We start from the raw sequence: 17463 nt of genomic DNA on the forward strand, positions 1-17463 counted from the left end.
AAAACAGTCGCCAAATCTTTAAAATTTTATCTAAATACAATATTCACCCTTTCTGAAATACTGAAAATAAAACCAGATGGAGCAGTCTCCCCAAAACTTTCTAGCATACTCTCTAATAGAGATGTTATTTAAGAGAACGCCTTGCGTAGCACTCTTGTACAGTAATTGTGAAATATTAACTTTTGGTCTAAATTTAGCATTTTTGATGAATCCTTCGTGGGAGTCTTTTCGTGATTTACTCTTGGTATGCAGTTGATAGTATCCGAAAATCGAATTTGGGTCCAAGACACTTTTTTCTCAACCGATTTAAACAAACATTTGACCTAAAACTACACTTGTATTCACAAAATCCCATACCAAATTTGATGCAATTAAGACATCGCGTTTTTGAACTATCGAGTTTACATGTTTCTAAAAGTACAGATCGACACTCTACCCGTAGTTGGATTCGGTTCAAAATTTGATAGGAATCTACATTATAGAGGTTAACCGAATTTTATATGCTAGCTCTTTGTTTTGTAGTTATCGTGTTAAATTACATTTGAACAGCCGGACTTCTTTTGAATGGATTTTATTCAAAGTTGATAGAAATCTGCAAATGTAATGTAAAATCCATATATCTAATTTTAATCGTCTTGCTCAAAGGGTTTATCCTTGTCACAGATAGACGGACGTTTTCAAATGTTTTCCAAACTCAGGGAGCTCTAAAAAGTAGAAATTAATCAAAATATCGAGTTCTAATTTTATTGACGATTACTTTCTCAATACTACATTTGAATCTATTTCTTTAGAATAAGTTTTTAGTTTAAGAATGTTGCATTCACAATACAATCCATTTCTGAGCTTGGAAAATTTGGCACCAGTTACATTGTGTCCATTTGTATGTGTTCACGACATCAGAAAAACAAGGTAGGGAAATAAAATTTACGTACATATTCTTATTACCGAAATCTGATCTGTGCCTAGTATTTGAATCGATCTGTAATCAGTAAGAGGTTTCAGACATATAAATGATTCTTTTAACTATGCTAAAAGCTTCAAACAATTAAGCCTATAATAGATCTCTGGCCCACTTTATCTAGCAGAAAAGTGGGAACCATTTTAACTAGGTTGAGGATAGGCAACACTGGAGTCGGCATTTGTTGATGGGGGAGCCAACATTATTTTGCTTAATTTGTAATAGTCCCATGTCTATTTTACACATTTTTGAAGAATGTCGACACTTACTTTTACAGAAATCTTAAATTTTTTCAGAAATCTCACCCTGATTTGGGTGTGTTGCTTCCCAAAGTGCCGCATATAAACCTTTTTAACTTTAAAAAACAAGGCATTTTATAATCGTTGGCCATTTTTTTAGTACTGTCCTGGCTTTATATCATTGTTGCATTTTTGTAATAAGTAGTACATTTTAATTCTTTTGGATATTTAACTCTTGTAGGAATGTTTAGATTTTAATATAAATATATACAAATATTTTAATACCGTGAGTGCGGTGCAACTTAGCCAAAAGTGGCTTTTGTGCCATAAAACACAAACTAACTCTGCTAGGAAGTTAATGAAATCCCTCCGTATTGTGTACGTTTACGAGATAATCAAAAGGAGAACATTTCAGTTTATTCATTACATAAATTTTACTTTTTTTTTCGAATTAATAAGTTACTTGGAAGATTTTGGCAAAAATAACCAATTCCCTTTCTTCGAAAGGCCGAGTTTTATTCCCTAATCTAAAATGTAAAAAGTAGTTGAATCGATAGGACTCCATTGTTTTTCTTAATATTCGTTAAATATTTTTGTGTACTCTCTCCCCTTCTGAAAATAATAGATTAGCTTGAATACCTCTAAATATAGAACAGTTAAAATAATTATATAGCAAATAAATTACTTTTTTGAAACCTGGAATTTACTGAAACCAAAGCCAAGATGAATCGAATTGAATGTATCGGCAGGCGTATTCCAGATGCATTAAAAATGTCATAAAATGAGTGCTTTTAATAAAAATGTCAAATATTAGAAGAATTAAATTTAATACGAAGGTATAAATCCCAAAAATTTGAAGGAATACAGTAAGGAAGTACAAACAAAACTATCAAATTAACTAAAACTACAACTTAATAGAATTCGTTCTGGAAAAATTTAATGAAATGTTGAATTAAAAACCGCGATAAAATTTTTTATTTTTTTTCAACAGCAGTTTAATTTTTTTTTCATAAGCAATTTTTTTTTACTGGATGTCTTCAATCTATCGGCCGTTTCCTCATTATTTACATTCTTGATATATATATATATTTCAACTATTCGAAAGTTTTTTACATTGAATTTTCTTATGGTAAGAACTAAAATTTTAATTGGTCAAAATTCGTCTGAAATTCGTGAATTAAAATTAAATTTACCTATTCCATTGTTACTGAAATGAGACCATGTCATGTTTTTGGAAATTGTAGTATGGGTATTTCATGGATTTGGAGGTTCCAAAACATTTATTCAAGCAAAGAAGTCCAAAAGAAATTAACCAAGTCCAAATTGTCATTGGTCAAGTGGGGAACAAGACAATATGAATATGTAAGAAATAATTATTTTAATTGTACAAATGAGTGTAAAATGTGTCCAAAGTTCGAGTTGTGATACTTTCTAATATGGAAGAAAATCTGGGAAAAACAAATTCAAATTTATCTTCAATTGTAATTGATGATATGGAATCGGAACTTCTTTAAAACAATCGTACATTTTCTCAAGTGGGCAATTAAAACTCGACAGTAATGGGGTAAATGTCTATCAGCAAATCCAAAACTTTTTAAAAAGAAAAAAAATCAGGATTTAAGGCAATTAACAAGTCTTATTAAGTATCTGAATTCCTGAAGCTCCTAACAATTATAATGTTCTAAGGTAAGAAATTGCCGAAATGAATACATTTGGAAGAATTATCATTGTGTGGATTAAATGAGAATCAAATTTGAACAGAATGTTGAAACATGTTCGAAGTAATTGTGTTTAATAACAAACTATTATTCAAACTTCGATTGTTCTAATAAAAATCGTGCATTTAAAATAAAGTGCAAGAAGGGAATTCGAAGTTTTACCTTTGAACTCAATATAACTTGATAATTAAAATGACTGAAGTAGGAATAATTTAAGCAACTATTAAATTATGAAGTTTTTTCAAAGATTTTTATAAGCTGATTTTGTGAGTCATGGCTTATGTTGGAGATAGTATAAATTCAGACAATATAAATTAAGATTACAGTAGTACCACTTTTCTATTTTTGTACTGCATGTGAAGTTCAAGGTAATTAGAATTCATCCTAGAACATTAGAATCCTTGAGGTATGCTTGCTTCTAGATTGTCGAAAACGAGTCTCTGTAAATATTGTATGTGGTAATTTTTTTAAATAAGAAATATATAGTTCCTTTAGCGTTTCTCGTATGGTGAAATATAATGGCAGAGAACTCAAGTTTGGAATATACCTGATTATGGAGTCTGTTGACAAGATTCACAAATGATGCTGACTTCATTGATATTGCCATTCTCTTGGATAAGAGCACGACGCCATTCTCCTTGAGAAACGCACTTCGACCATTTTCATTCGAAGACTTATTCTCCTGGATGTTCAAGATATACTTTTCAAAAGATATCTAGGATATAATAGTTAAGGACCTGGTAAGTTATAATTTAAAATAATGATGTAAAAACTAATTTCATTTGAAAATGTTATTTTATGCACAATTAGCGTTTAAATTCTATTTTTGAAGCATTTAAAAATTGCAATCGCATTGAAATCTTTATAAAAAAACCTCTATAGAAATTTGTCAAATTGATTAGAAAAATTGTTTAAGATTATTTTAAATGATTTCTTATTCTAGATAACGATAAATAAAAAGCTTTATTAATTTAAATATAAATTTTTATTGTATTCAACTACATCAACAAAGTATCAAGGAAACTTCATTTCGAATAAATTCACGAATTACTGATATACATTATTGAGTGTTTTCATAAGATTCATTTCACTGGATTTATATATATTCTAAATATTTTATTTTTTTCAGGTCCTACTCAATGCTAATTCTTCATTTGAAAGGAAATTGAAGACAAAAACCAAAACCTCCGAGAAGGTATTGGTAACTTGAATGCAAGGAGAATTTTTAAGCTACCCAATAAATGAAGTAAATTATGTGAGCAAACGAAAGTAGGAACGATCTCGTAACCATCCAAGTAAAAGTCAAGATAGTTATCTTTAGTTGAAAAGAATGTCCAGAAACTAAATAGTTAAAGTAGAATAAGTAAATTAATCGTTAAAGTATAATAAGTAAATTAATCGTTAAAGTAAGATAAGCTATGTTAACAGAAGCTTTAAGAAGAGACCGACTCTTATGAAATGAACCATGCAAACCAAACTTAAAATCGGATGTTTCTTTCAGATAATTCCTGAAGCTAGATAAGACGTCACTTTCTGGCTGCATCGACGTCTCTCTTGGCGATTACTAAAGGTATTAAAACTTGAATATTCTTTTTAATGTGTTTATAGGCTGACGTACTACCTGTAAATTGTTTGATAGGTCACGAGTAAAACAAATTCCTGGAAATACTTTACAGGCATGCTGTTGGACCTACAGTTAACAATTTACTTCTTGGTTAGCAAATTTTCAGAAGGAATTTAAAATTTTTCATCAGTTTTAATTTAAATTCCAAATGTCAACGCTTTCCCCACAACTTCTAATGGCATTGCCGTAAACATTTCTATATTGTATTTTAATGCAACTATACAGTTTTCAGATGCAAGTTTTAATTCAGTGCAAGTTAAATTTTAGTGTAGTAAAGTAGCTTTAAGCACAAATGTATAGCCATGTCTTTCTTTTTTTAACAATATTAAACAAAATGCCACGATGGTTTATAATCGATGACAATATTTCAACAGCAGTTACGAGACTCAACAAAAAATAAACTGGAATTTTTAGTGTCAAGTTTAAAATGATTCGATTTTAGTGCCGAGTTTAAAATGTCAAACCAACGCTTTGACGTATTTAAGTATTGGATGTTTCTTGACATAATGTTTTTATGTTGACATTTCTTTAAATTGTGTAGTTAGAAATGCCTGCCTCTTCAGAATTCTATTGTGATTATGAAGTTGCAAGGTCAGATAGGAACTAATTAGCAATTATTAAGGTTTTTCTTGTGTAATGTTTCAAGATAATGAATTTTTAGGTGATAGTCTTAAATACATTTTAGCCGATTTCACAAATACTCGTATTATGATAAAAGAATTTTGGGTTTTAATAAATAGGAAAAATTGCAATAATTTACCAAATAAGAATTATCAAGTGACCTCGCTTTTTATCCATCTTAACGGGTTTTTTAATATAAATCGGAACCAATTTGGTGAAAAATTTAAGATTTGCTCCAGGATTTAGGTCTGTAATTGTTGGAAAAATTTAGAAGACGTAATTCAAGAATACTATGAAACTGTCTTTAGGATTTTGTAGGTGCTGGATCATAAGTAAAACGTTTTTGTATAAGGATTTCCACAAATTCAGAATCTTGTTAAATAAGAAACGGATATTCTTTGCATTTTGGACGTATAACGAGGAAGTGTTCTAATTGTCAACAAAAAAAATTCACAAATTCTGACGAATTTCCACGTTTAAGACCGGCCTGAGTCCAAAAAAATGTGTATTTGGAATTATGTATGCGAGCTCGATAATTCAAATGCTTTGCACTAGACGAGTAACGAGGTAAATAAAACTTACGATTTATATAAATGAAATTTGGTATGCGAGATTCTTACTAAATTTGTTTCTCTTCAAATTTTAATTTAAATCTTTCGAAAATAAGGTTTATATGTACGATTTATACCACTTGAATTACAAAATAAAAATCTGAGCTCTCGTAACATTCAAGGCCTTGTCCCCTGTCCACTGATTTTATGATCCCACAGAGAAGAGACGGAAACACCTTTTGTTAGGGAGCATATGAAAAATGGTTGGGAAGACCAATTCTGCTGATTCATAATGATTCTAATGCTTGATGGTATGTCACATTTCTTTTATCGTCCATCTTGATGTATTAATTTTATTTCTTTTTAGAATTATCTGCAAGTCTGGAAGTTTTGCAACTGCTTATCTGCATACGTCATGAGATCTTAGCTTATGCGGGGATTACAAGGTGTTAAGATACAATGGATCTTTCTAAACACGGCCAAGATTTTTCGTGGACCTTCATCGACCTCTTCCACTCTTTTGGCAATAGACATGTGAAGCATAGCTTGATAACGACAGAATCATATGTATCGAATTTACATATAAGCTACAGAAGTTGTAGTATGGGTATTTCACATACTTGGAGGTTCCAAAACATTTATTCAAGCAAAGAAGTCCTAAAGAAATTCATCAAATCCAAATTGCCATTGGTCAAGTGGGGAACAAGACAATATGAATATGTAAGAAATAATTGTTTTAATTATACAAATGAGTGTAAAATGTGTCCAAAGTTCGAGTTGTGATACTTTCTCTTTGGTCAATCTTTTTATGAAACTTTCCAAGCAAATTAAGATTTAAAAAATATTTATTGCCTCTATTTGAATAATGGCTGATATTGAATGTTCCATTTTTCCTAAGTTTCTTGCAATATAACTTTTGCGTAAATAATTCAGAACGCTTTTTTCGAAGCCAACGCTTTCTTTGTGTTATCCAAAAATTCAAAATATGTTGGCATTTCAAGGAACATACCGTCTCAAAATTGTATTCAAAATTTTTGGTTGAAAGTGAAACATAACTTTTGACTAACATAGCTTAACTGAAGTGCATATTAAGCTTCTGGGGAATATTTTTTCTTTCAGGAAACTTTGAAGAAGAAATACATCATTGAAGTATCGAGTTTTGAAGAAAAATGCCCTTTTGTAATTTGGCGAATCTAAATTTTGATTTAAGCCCTCAAAATAATTTTCCCAATGGTATCAATATTGAATTTCCTTAACAATAGCGGATAAAATAGTTAATCTTAGCAGTCATTATTAAAATCTCAAAGATTTCATATCTGATAAATTTTCTGCTAATCATATTCAATTCTTGTATATAGCTGATTAATAACAAAAGCAGTGGGAAAAAATAATTCTGAAAATATATGACGAAAGTAAGCATTTGCCTTGCTCTAAAGCACATTGCAAATAGTTTCAAATAAGATTTATCTCGATATAATTCAATATTATAGTAGTAATCTCTTGTAGAGATGTTTGAGCACTAAAATGTTAAAGTTCAGTAGCATAAATCGAGGGCATGTTTAATTTTTAGAAGTCTTTCGCTTCTAATTTATTTTATTTAAATGGCGCATAGGACCAATACAAAAATAATATAAAATATTGATATGATAGAAGTTTCTAGTATCTTTCTGCGATCAGAAAGATTAAATCCAAAGATTCTGCAACTGCCATCTATCGTTAGGTATAATTTTTGCAAGCTTTGACATTTAGAGCTTTAAAAACTTTAAAAATGTATTGCATTTATCAACTAAATTTTTTCACTTATAAAACTTTCCAAAAGCTAATATTCAAAAAAGTATTAAATGAATTTTTTTCGTTGAATTTGTATTTACATAATTTTCTTGAGGAATTTCTGTCCATAGTATGGCATCGTCAATGGCATTTTTTTTTACCTGCATATAAAATGCTTATTTTAAAATGTCTGAAACATGTGTGAAGCATATTTTGCTTTGATTAATTATTCGGTTGTTTGAACCTTAGATTTTTAGTATTAGTTTATACCTTATTGATAGACTTCGGGATAAAAAGTTTTGTTTACATTAGTCAAGTCTGAACCCATAATGACGTTATTGGATATTTCAGTCCACAATGAAGGTAGTACAAAGATTGGTTGTATTAACATGTGATGTTGTTGAAAAGATCTGGTTGCACATTCTTTTCAGATTTGTAGCTTATAAATCAAATATTTGTCTTCAAAAAAATTGTTAGCTAATATAAAAATAAGCTGGATGCTGTGCATGATTTTTTAATGCGAACTATGGAATATTTAAGTTTTTGAATATTTAAGGAACGTATAAGTATTTAAAAAAATTTTAGGAGAAAATACTTTTTGAATTTTTTATGAAATTTCTTATAAAATGTGTTTGAATATCAAGAATCTTTTCTGAAAGCTAGAAGACGTTAATGTCTTACAGCAATTAAGTTAAAACCTTAATTTTAATTCTTTTAATTACATCCTTAATTTCAGTTTTAACATTTTCTTATCAGCGCAGGTAATTAAATTATCAGGGCAGGTAATTTAAAATATATTGCCATTTTTTTGCATTCGTTAACTAATGCATATTCCAGAAAAATTCTTGCTTACATAACTTTAATTTTAAAATTCTGCTCAATATTTTAAATCTTAAATACAAAACTTTTAAATAGCACTTTTTAAATTCTTTTCGTGTATTCATAGGAAAATTATATTAACTAAAAGGAAATTATTGCGCGTTTCTAACTCTCTTGAGCCTTTCTTGCGCTCTTTTCAGTTTTCGCGCAGAAAACGTCCGATTAGTTCGGCCGGCCAACTAATCGGATGTTTCCTTAATTTTTTAAAAAATTGATTATCGTGTCTGATCAACATGATAATCAATATATTTTTAAAAAATTACTTATTTGAAAATCGCAAATTAAAGTTTAAGGATAACTTGACGAATAAAATTGTTACATTGTTTAGGAAAAAATTTCAATGCAAAAAATGGCAATTGTACAATAGCATATTTTAATTTTTTTAAATGTTAATAATCTCGCTAATTTTAATGAGATATTATCTTTAGCATGCAAATTTTCTAGAGCTTTATTTGATACTGAATTGCTAAAAATTCTGAAACTTGCGTAAAATAATTTTAGTAGAATGAGAATTTTTTTAAAAAATTGTTTGAATAAGTTGATTCTGAATTTTCAATACCATTTCAGTAATTTGTAAATATATATTGAATTTTTTCACTTATACATTCTATATGGATATTTTACATTGGAAACTCTTCGATATCATGAGCATTAAGTAAAACCAGATTTTCTGATTACTTTGTTATCTGAATGTATTGTTATATTTTTATGTACTTTCATTTATCTTGTTTCATGCTTGTAAAGATAATTTTGCAATCGAGTTTTCTTTCTTCTTACTTTGTGTTTGAATGTTGAAATTGGGTTCACTTGTGAAATTTTAATTTTTCACAACTACCAGTTAACAGATTTAATTGCAATTTTTATTCTGTATTAGTATTTAATTTTTTAAAAATTAATTTGAAGATTTATTATAATTGTAGAATAAAAAGTGAAAATTGAAATTTTTGTAGAAAAATTTGTTAGTAGTACATAAATAATTTTCTAAAATTGACAGATGTTATTAACTTGATTTACTTCATGTTTGCAAAGATGGAATTCTGCAATTGAATATTTTTTAATTACTTTCTGATATCTTATTTTTTTAAATGTTGTATATTTGTGTATTCTCCTTTGCAATGCATTATTTTAATATTGCTTTAGTCATAAATTAATCGGTTAATTTAGTTTCATTATTATATAGTGCGGTTTCATCATTTTTTGCACAATTATAAGTGATATTTAGAAGATATTGACTTTAAAATGTTGTTACACTTATTATTTATTTAAAACTAAAGCAATTTATAATTTTTAATACTCTAGTGTTTGTGAAAATTGTTATTGTAAAATCTTATTGTGTATAAAATCGCTTCAAATGTATTATCCATACCGTAGTAATTTTGCGAAGAATGAATGTATTAATTGTTTTTAACATGCAAATAAATTTTTGTCTTGAATTATCAGTGTTTTTAATTGTTATTAAATTGCAATATTCATATTTTATACAAACGTGCTATTCAGATAGCATAGTTTGCTGCAATTTTAAAATATCTTGGAATTTATATGGCAAGGATTCTTAAGCTGTAGTAAAGTAATATTGAGAGTTGAGAATTTTCACAATAAATTCCTGTCTGATTTTTCAATAATTGCAACTATTGGAAGCTAAGAAAGCAATATTTACTTGGTGTATCTCATTTAAATTTGCTTAGTAATTGCATTAAATTGCAACTACTTCATTGTGTCAAAATAGATTTGTTTCAGATCGATAAATTACGGATTAATTTAATATTCTGTAATTGCTTTCTTGTATACGAATTGTATAACGATAAATTTGATTTTTACATTTTTATGATTATAATAATTTAATATTAATCAATCTCCATTATTTTAAATCTCCAGAGTTCAAAAAATACATTCTCTGATTAATGTCAGTAAACGTTACTTAAAACCTTTCGAAAAGGGATAAAATTCGGTATACGGTTGTTACTCCAAATTTGTAGATTTCTATAAATTTTGAGCAAAATTTATGCAGAGAATTTATCCAAATGCACGAGTGGAAGTAAAAACGATAAAAACAAAACTTAAAAAAAGATGCATAGAATTTAGTACAGTTCTGTCATGTGAAGTGCCCAAAGAATTAAAAAAAAAAATCCAACAAAATTCTGTGTATTTGCATGCATCCAAAAGCAATGATCCGAAAACGCAATGACTTAGATAAATTAAACTTGGTATGTGACATTGTCATTAAAATTGGAGTTTTTATGACCAATTTTAGTCTAAATTGGTCGACAAAAAGGTATCCAAAATGAATACTCGATTTCCTTTTCTTTATTATCAAACAGAAAAAAATCCATGTGCAGGAGTCTGAAAATAAAAATTTAAGTTCTCGCGATATTTACGGATTTGCTTAAAGTTACAATTCGAGTTTGCTAAGAATTTTCGCAGAGAGAACTCCCATTGTTTCCATTATTGATAAATTAAGTGCATGTGAGACAATATGTTCACTTGAAAGGCATCAAATGTGTCGAGAATTTGTTTTTGAAATTAATCCCGGAACTTGCTGGCGAAAAAAGATTTATCCAATCTCACATTATTACTGAAACTACTAAGGTATCGAGAACCCACAACTATACTAGAAACTTCTCCTTTATGTATTTGTGACACTTTCAAATGGAAATGAACTTGGTGTAAACTGAAAGGAGTAATATGGTGAGTAGTATCAATTTTTTAAATTTCTCAGAATTCAGTAATTTTTTAAGAAATTTCTTCGATTCTCAATTAGACTGACATTATTTTATAAGCAGATACTTTATTTGCTTGATAATTCTCCATTTAGTTTCTAACAAATTTTTTACCCATTATTAATTATAAAGGAGTAGTCTGTAATCACGAAGTTGAATGATCCGATTTTACATTACCGTCACTCTGTATATACGAAATGCTGGAGAAAAAATTGGGCCAAGTGGATTTTTAGAGTTCCGATGGCATAGAGAAAAAAAATTATAACCCAGTGTTTATTAATTTCTCATTTTACGTTGTTTCATCATAATGCTGATGCATTCGCAGCCATTATAATGACCGATTGTTCCGTTTTTATGGCGCAAAGCGTAAAACTTCAATTATAAATCCTTTTCAGTACTGTAGAAGACTGGAATATTTTGAAATAACATTTAACTTTTGAGAAGTACGTACAAACATGTTTTTATGATGCGGAATTATTTATAGTGGATGACTTAATTGAAGACAAATCTACAAATTTATACACATACTAATACAAATAAAAGCTATTATTTACAAAGCATATTCCATTTTCCTTTAAAGATGCGCTGGGAATATGAAAAACTTCAGACCTACTTATTTTTTCATTAACGTTTTGATAAACTACTTAGTGATGCTGTATTTGATCCTCTCAAGTATTCAGCATTCAGACGTGATTTTTGAATTGAACGCATACCTACCTGCACATAAACTGTGTAAAAATAACAATTTGTAATAACCAAGTAGTTTAAAATTTCAATTGTATGTAGTTTCATAAATGCCATTTTTCGTCAGTCCTTTGCAAGACATATAAATAGTACAAACTTTATTGTAGTTTGTGCTATACTTGATTGTTTTTCAAATCACCGAAAAATTTCTTGTTATACATTTGTAAATAAACATAAAAGCTTTTATATTTTACAATTAAGTAAACAAAAGAAACCATTATTCACTAAAACATTTTTACTTTGAAATTTGTCACTAGATGGCGGTAGATGACTCTGTATTTCATCTACCGAAACATGGCACTTGTATTGCATCGATTTCGTCCAGAGCAGTATGACGCCCGACAAACACTAAGCGGATAAATGAAATGATCATTCATTTTAAGGCGCCTGACGAGGAAACAGAAAAAAGAGGGAAAAGTTTGATATTTGTTTTGGTAGTCTTTATATTTGCTTCCGTGTGAAGAAAAGAAATCAATATAGATTTTACGAAATTAGATTTTAAAGCTTTCGGAATATATCAGAGTTATTAAAATTTGAAATATAATTAAGAGTTTAAAAATTCATTTTGCTGGAATTTATGACACAATTTTTATGGTTAAGAAATTAAGTTGCTGATAAGGAATTTGTATTCTTTTGAATATTCGAAAAGATTTCAAATCGAAGCATTTCAAGCATTTCCAGTTGAATAATTACAATTTTTTTTACAAAATGCTAGCTCATAACAGAAATTAAAATCACTAATGTTATTCAAGAAAGTTCAAAACTTATTATTCGAATGGTGAATTTTATTCCTTAAAGTGAAGTTAGACGAAATTTTAAGAATCTTTCGAAACGAAGGCTCTGATGCCAAGAAATTTGTCGTTTCTTTTACATATTATGCAATCAATTCTTTCCTACTTCTGTTTTTTTTTGTTTTTTTGAACTTTTGGTAATAATATATGAAGAAATAGGCTGCGATAAAGATAATGAAAATATTCACAGAATAATAAAATTTGGGAAGAAAAAATCTTAGTGTAATATCTGTACTAGAACAAAAGCAAAATTATTTATTAAAAGAGATTAATCATATATTTTAAAAATATTTCACAAGTATCAATATTTCTTCAAAGTAATTTCGGAAATCGTTTTTTGGTTCTCATGGAAATATGAAAAACAAATCTTTATTCTAGAGCAGAGTAATTTCTCGAAGGCCACAGTAATGAACATAAACCAAAGTAACAATTATCCAAATGATTTTAATAAACGTCTTGATTTTAGCACAAATGCATAAGAGGGAACCTTATTCGAGTTCGCTGCATTGGCATAAAACATTGAAATCTCGCAAGTGCACATAACTACAGGGAAAACTAACCCTAATGCTCGAAATAAATAAAAATAGAGGAGCAATTTTTCTTTACCGTGGTCAATCATGACAACACTTTAAATTTCTGTTAGACGTAAAATCTAAAATGATACACTAAATTAGGATTTTTTAAAATGCAGATTAAAGCAAATGGGTATCTTCAAAATTTCAGTTCAACTCGACACACAGAAAAAAAATGAATGTTTCGCCGCGAATGCTTTTTTGTTACTATTCAGATAGTGCCCTTTTGGCGAAAATTTTATCTATAAGCGAGTATTTTGCAAGTTTAGTGGTGAAACCTGCCATCGTTTATATTTAGAGAAACCAGCTAATGTCTTCAGCTAAACGTTAGATTAAATATATCGGCCATCGACTTCTTTTTTGAGAAAATTCTTGAGTTGCTAATCGCTATTCTTCGCGTCTATATATCATATATATCAGAGGTTCCCAAACTTTTTTTTCTCGTGAACCACTTTCAAAGTTTTACTATTTTCGGTAGACCCCCTGCTTCTACATTTCTACTGTATTCCCAAAACTCCTAAAAAATATCACCCTAAATTGGGGGTGTTAAGAAGAAAAAAAAGTAGCACATTTTCTTATGTCCTATTTATTAAAATAATACTTGTGGTTATACAAAATTATAAACATTTATTATTGCAAACAATCAACAATTGACAAAAAATCAACAATGAACTCTGAAATATAAATCAACAATAAAAATAGTCATACTTTTAATGAGACGGATGTACTTGATGAATTGACAGCAAATTATCAATATTTGGTTTCAGTTTTGTAAGAAGTAATCTCAAATCTCCCCGTTCTGTAATGTTCAATCTGCTTTTTTTTTTTTTTTTTTAACAGGTTGGTAACGGCACTAAAACTTCTTTCGAGAAGATATGACGAGGGAAACGCTATCAAATTTTCTCGCAATTTCCCACAGCCCAGGATATTTTTCGGGGATTTCTGCCTGCAGCCAAAATGTTTGATAACCTTTTTTAAATTTCACCTTCAGTTCCTCTTTGGTGCTGATCTCAAGTAGCTCCTCTTGTAATACCACACTCGCCTCTTCCGTTTCATCAAATGGGGTTATGATCCATGGTGGTATTTCCATCGTTAGAATATCTTCATATCTATTTTTGAAGTCATCATGCAGGGTATTTAAATGTTGAGCGTATGTCTGAATATCCTCATCAAGACATTCTATCTGTGACAAGTGCGGAAACTGGTAGAATTCGCGCCGACTAATATTTTGCTTCATTAATTTCAATTTACCAAGAAAAGCCGAAATTACACCCTTTTTTTTATTAAATTAAGGCTGTCTCCTTGTAACTACAAGTTAACGCCATTGAATTTTATGAAGAAATCTGTTAAGTACGCAATGTCCGCTTTATATTTGATCAGATTTTCTTTTAAATCTGGTGCTTTAGTTTCCAGACACTCTATCACCGATTCGAAAAGTGAGTAAAATGTCGATAAGCATGGACCTTTCGACAACCAGCGTACTTCAGTATGTAAGAGCAGTCGTTGGAAATCCTTTTCATCGCACTATAGTGCATGCAAATTAACGGGTATTCAAAGCATTGCTTCTTATTTTATTAACTGCGTTAATCACAAATTGAAGCGATTGGTGCAATCTATCACTCAAATTTTTCGCTACAAGGTGTTGTCGGTGGATGACACAGTGAATTGCAATTAGTTCTGGTATTATTCTTTTAAGATGGCTTATAAACCCACGATATCGCCCGAACATGGCAGGAACTCCATCTGCTGCCACCGAAATAATGTTTGTAAATTGAATAGATTTTTCTGTAAAAAAATCCCTCGGGACATTAAATATCAGTTCGCCTTTAGAGTCCGACTTCAAAGTTTTTGCGAATAGCAGCTCTTCTTGGATTTCTACGTCCATAACAAATCGAACATATGCCAATAATAATGCTTCATTACCAGGCAAAGTCCGACTCGTCCAATTGAATAGAAAAATGAGTGGTTTGCAGATAATTACACAAGAAGCTTTCTATATCAGAGCTCATTTCATCAATGTCTTTGTACAGTGTTGTTACTTAAAGGAATTCTTTTGAGTACGTCAAATAGAGGTTTGTGCAGAACAATTTTTAAAACCTCTTCAATAGCGGGTAAAATTAACTCTTCTTCGATGGTGTGCGGATTTCCAGATTTCGCTATTAGTAACGAAATATTGTAAGATGCCCGCAAGCCATCATCGTTACTTTGAGACGTTGAAGCAAACATACTATTTACGGTAGGTCTCTTTTCATATTTTCCCTTCCATGTTTGAAAGTATTTCAGATCTTTATCTATTTTTTCAGGATGACACCTTCTTAGATGGTTTTCGAGCTTCGATGGTTTCATAGAGTCATTGCTCAGAACTTTGTTGCATAAAAGACACATGGGCAATCGTTTGTCTGCCCATTTGCGTTGATGGAAGAAAACTAAATTTCAAATAATCAACACTGTACTGTCGACATTTCTTCTTAGATTCAGCCATTTTCCGGCACTTTGCAAGTCTCGACATGTGGTGTACACTTGTACCATTATCTATTGTTCTATTCAATTCTGTGTTTGAACTGAGTCTCGAATATTTTTGAGTACCTACCTAGTGAATAGGTAAATAGGTGCCTACGTTGATAGGTAAATCCAAGCCAAAATTTTTGTTATTTAGTATGAAAACCAGAAAATTTTTCGTGGACCCCCATTTACAACTTGTGAACCCCTGTTTTCTTTTCACGTCTACGTAGACCCCCGTATGGTCTCCTATGGACCCCTGGGGGTCCACCTGGACCACTTTGGGAACCTATGATATATAATATCATATGGTCCAAACTCTCCTTACTTAACAAAAGAAACGTCTTCTCGCCAGAAGTGATGCCTGCATATGTCTGAATGTTTGCATATCTCTATTTTGCTACCATAGCTATGTGTTCTTCCTTTGACAGCGCATACGAAGGGTATTTTCACGTATGGGTTTGTATATATTAAAAGTCCAATATAAGAATGAAAAATTGGCTTTACGTTTTTGATATATAAAAGGTTTTATCACAAGAAAATTTCAACGTCTATAATATATAATTATTTCTTTTAGCTTTTGGTGAAAGATCATTATTTTTTTTCCTTTCAATTGAGCCAAATGGAATTTTTAGCACTTTTCTTAATGCATTTTATCACTAAAAACTAATCACTATAATTTATAAACAATTTACATATTTATATAGACACAGATAAAAATATAAATTCTTTATAAACTTAAACTAATTATTTCTAAATATTTTATTAATAAAACTGTAATAACATTTTCCTGTATAAACAGTCCAAAATAGTTTTAATTTCTCTCGTCTTAAAAAAATTTAAGTCACGAAGAGATAAAAAAAAAAAAAGATTTTAATCCTCGGCAATTTTCAGATGTTCCTTATAATTAAAATAAGCCAATGTTGCAGAAAATAACTTTAAACGATGAACATATGTGAATCAGCTAAATTAAATTAAAAGAGCATCAAAAAGGACTTTTAATTAAAATCCGTGTTCTTAATTAAAATTAATTATTCAAATTAAAGCTTATAAATAGCGGGCTATGCTTGCGAAAATATTGATAAATAATTCCTCATTCTTTCTGAACCGACTCTTTTTCTACTTTTTTTTTTCATTTTTAATGAATAGAAAAACAGAGCTTTTAGAACTGTGGTTCTATTTTACTTTCAGCACAGACTTAATTAATCTGCAAATTTAAAGAGCTTTAATGCCTTTCCGATGTTCTAATTAGATATGGATAGTTTAATTTGCAAGGCGGTTTATTCAACATTGCTTGCTTATGAAAAATTAAACTTCGCCACGCTGGAGCCAGCTAAGTTTCATGTCAACTCTTAATTAATATCATCTGAATCATTTTCCTTTTCTCTTTTATGAATAAAGCAATTTTTGTGGTTATTTTTTCTTCTTCTTGAGTATTACTTGAAAATTGTCCAGTGAACAACAAGTGCTTGGTTTTGTTGACTTTGTATCAAAAATCAGGTCATTGATCTAATCAAGGACAACTGCGCATGTAATCTGACATCTTATTGACTGTTATCTCAAAGGAAAAGATAAAATTTTGGATGGTTCATTCAAAAGAATCGCAAAATAATCGTTAGTTGATAACTTATACACTAATTATCGATCTCTAGAATTATTTCAGAAAGAATTTAGAAAAGAAAAGACATAAAAATGAAGAGACAAATTAAGAAGAGATGAGGTCTCTCCTAAATCCGCGATCAATCTTCGTTTAGGTTAATGCGATCCAAACATTATAATT

At 29.7% G+C, this 17463-nt stretch overlaps 1 long non-coding RNA gene across 1 annotated transcript; it reads left to right on the forward strand.

Annotated features, from left to right (window-relative positions):
• The first annotated feature begins 3194 nt into the window (after positions 1-3194).
• Positions 3195-6915, forward strand: LOC129963788 (uncharacterized). Its single transcript, XR_008784015.1, has 3 exons — positions 3195-3655; positions 4045-4485; positions 6079-6915. It is a non-coding gene; the product is annotated as an uncharacterized LOC129963788 (long non-coding RNA).
• The last annotated feature ends 10548 nt before the right edge of the window (positions 6916-17463 follow it).

Source organism: Argiope bruennichi, chromosome 3, assembly GCF_947563725.1.
Source record: "Argiope bruennichi chromosome 3, qqArgBrue1.1, whole genome shotgun sequence".
Classification (NCBI taxonomy): Eukaryota; Metazoa; Arthropoda; class Arachnida; order Araneae; family Araneidae; genus Argiope; species Argiope bruennichi.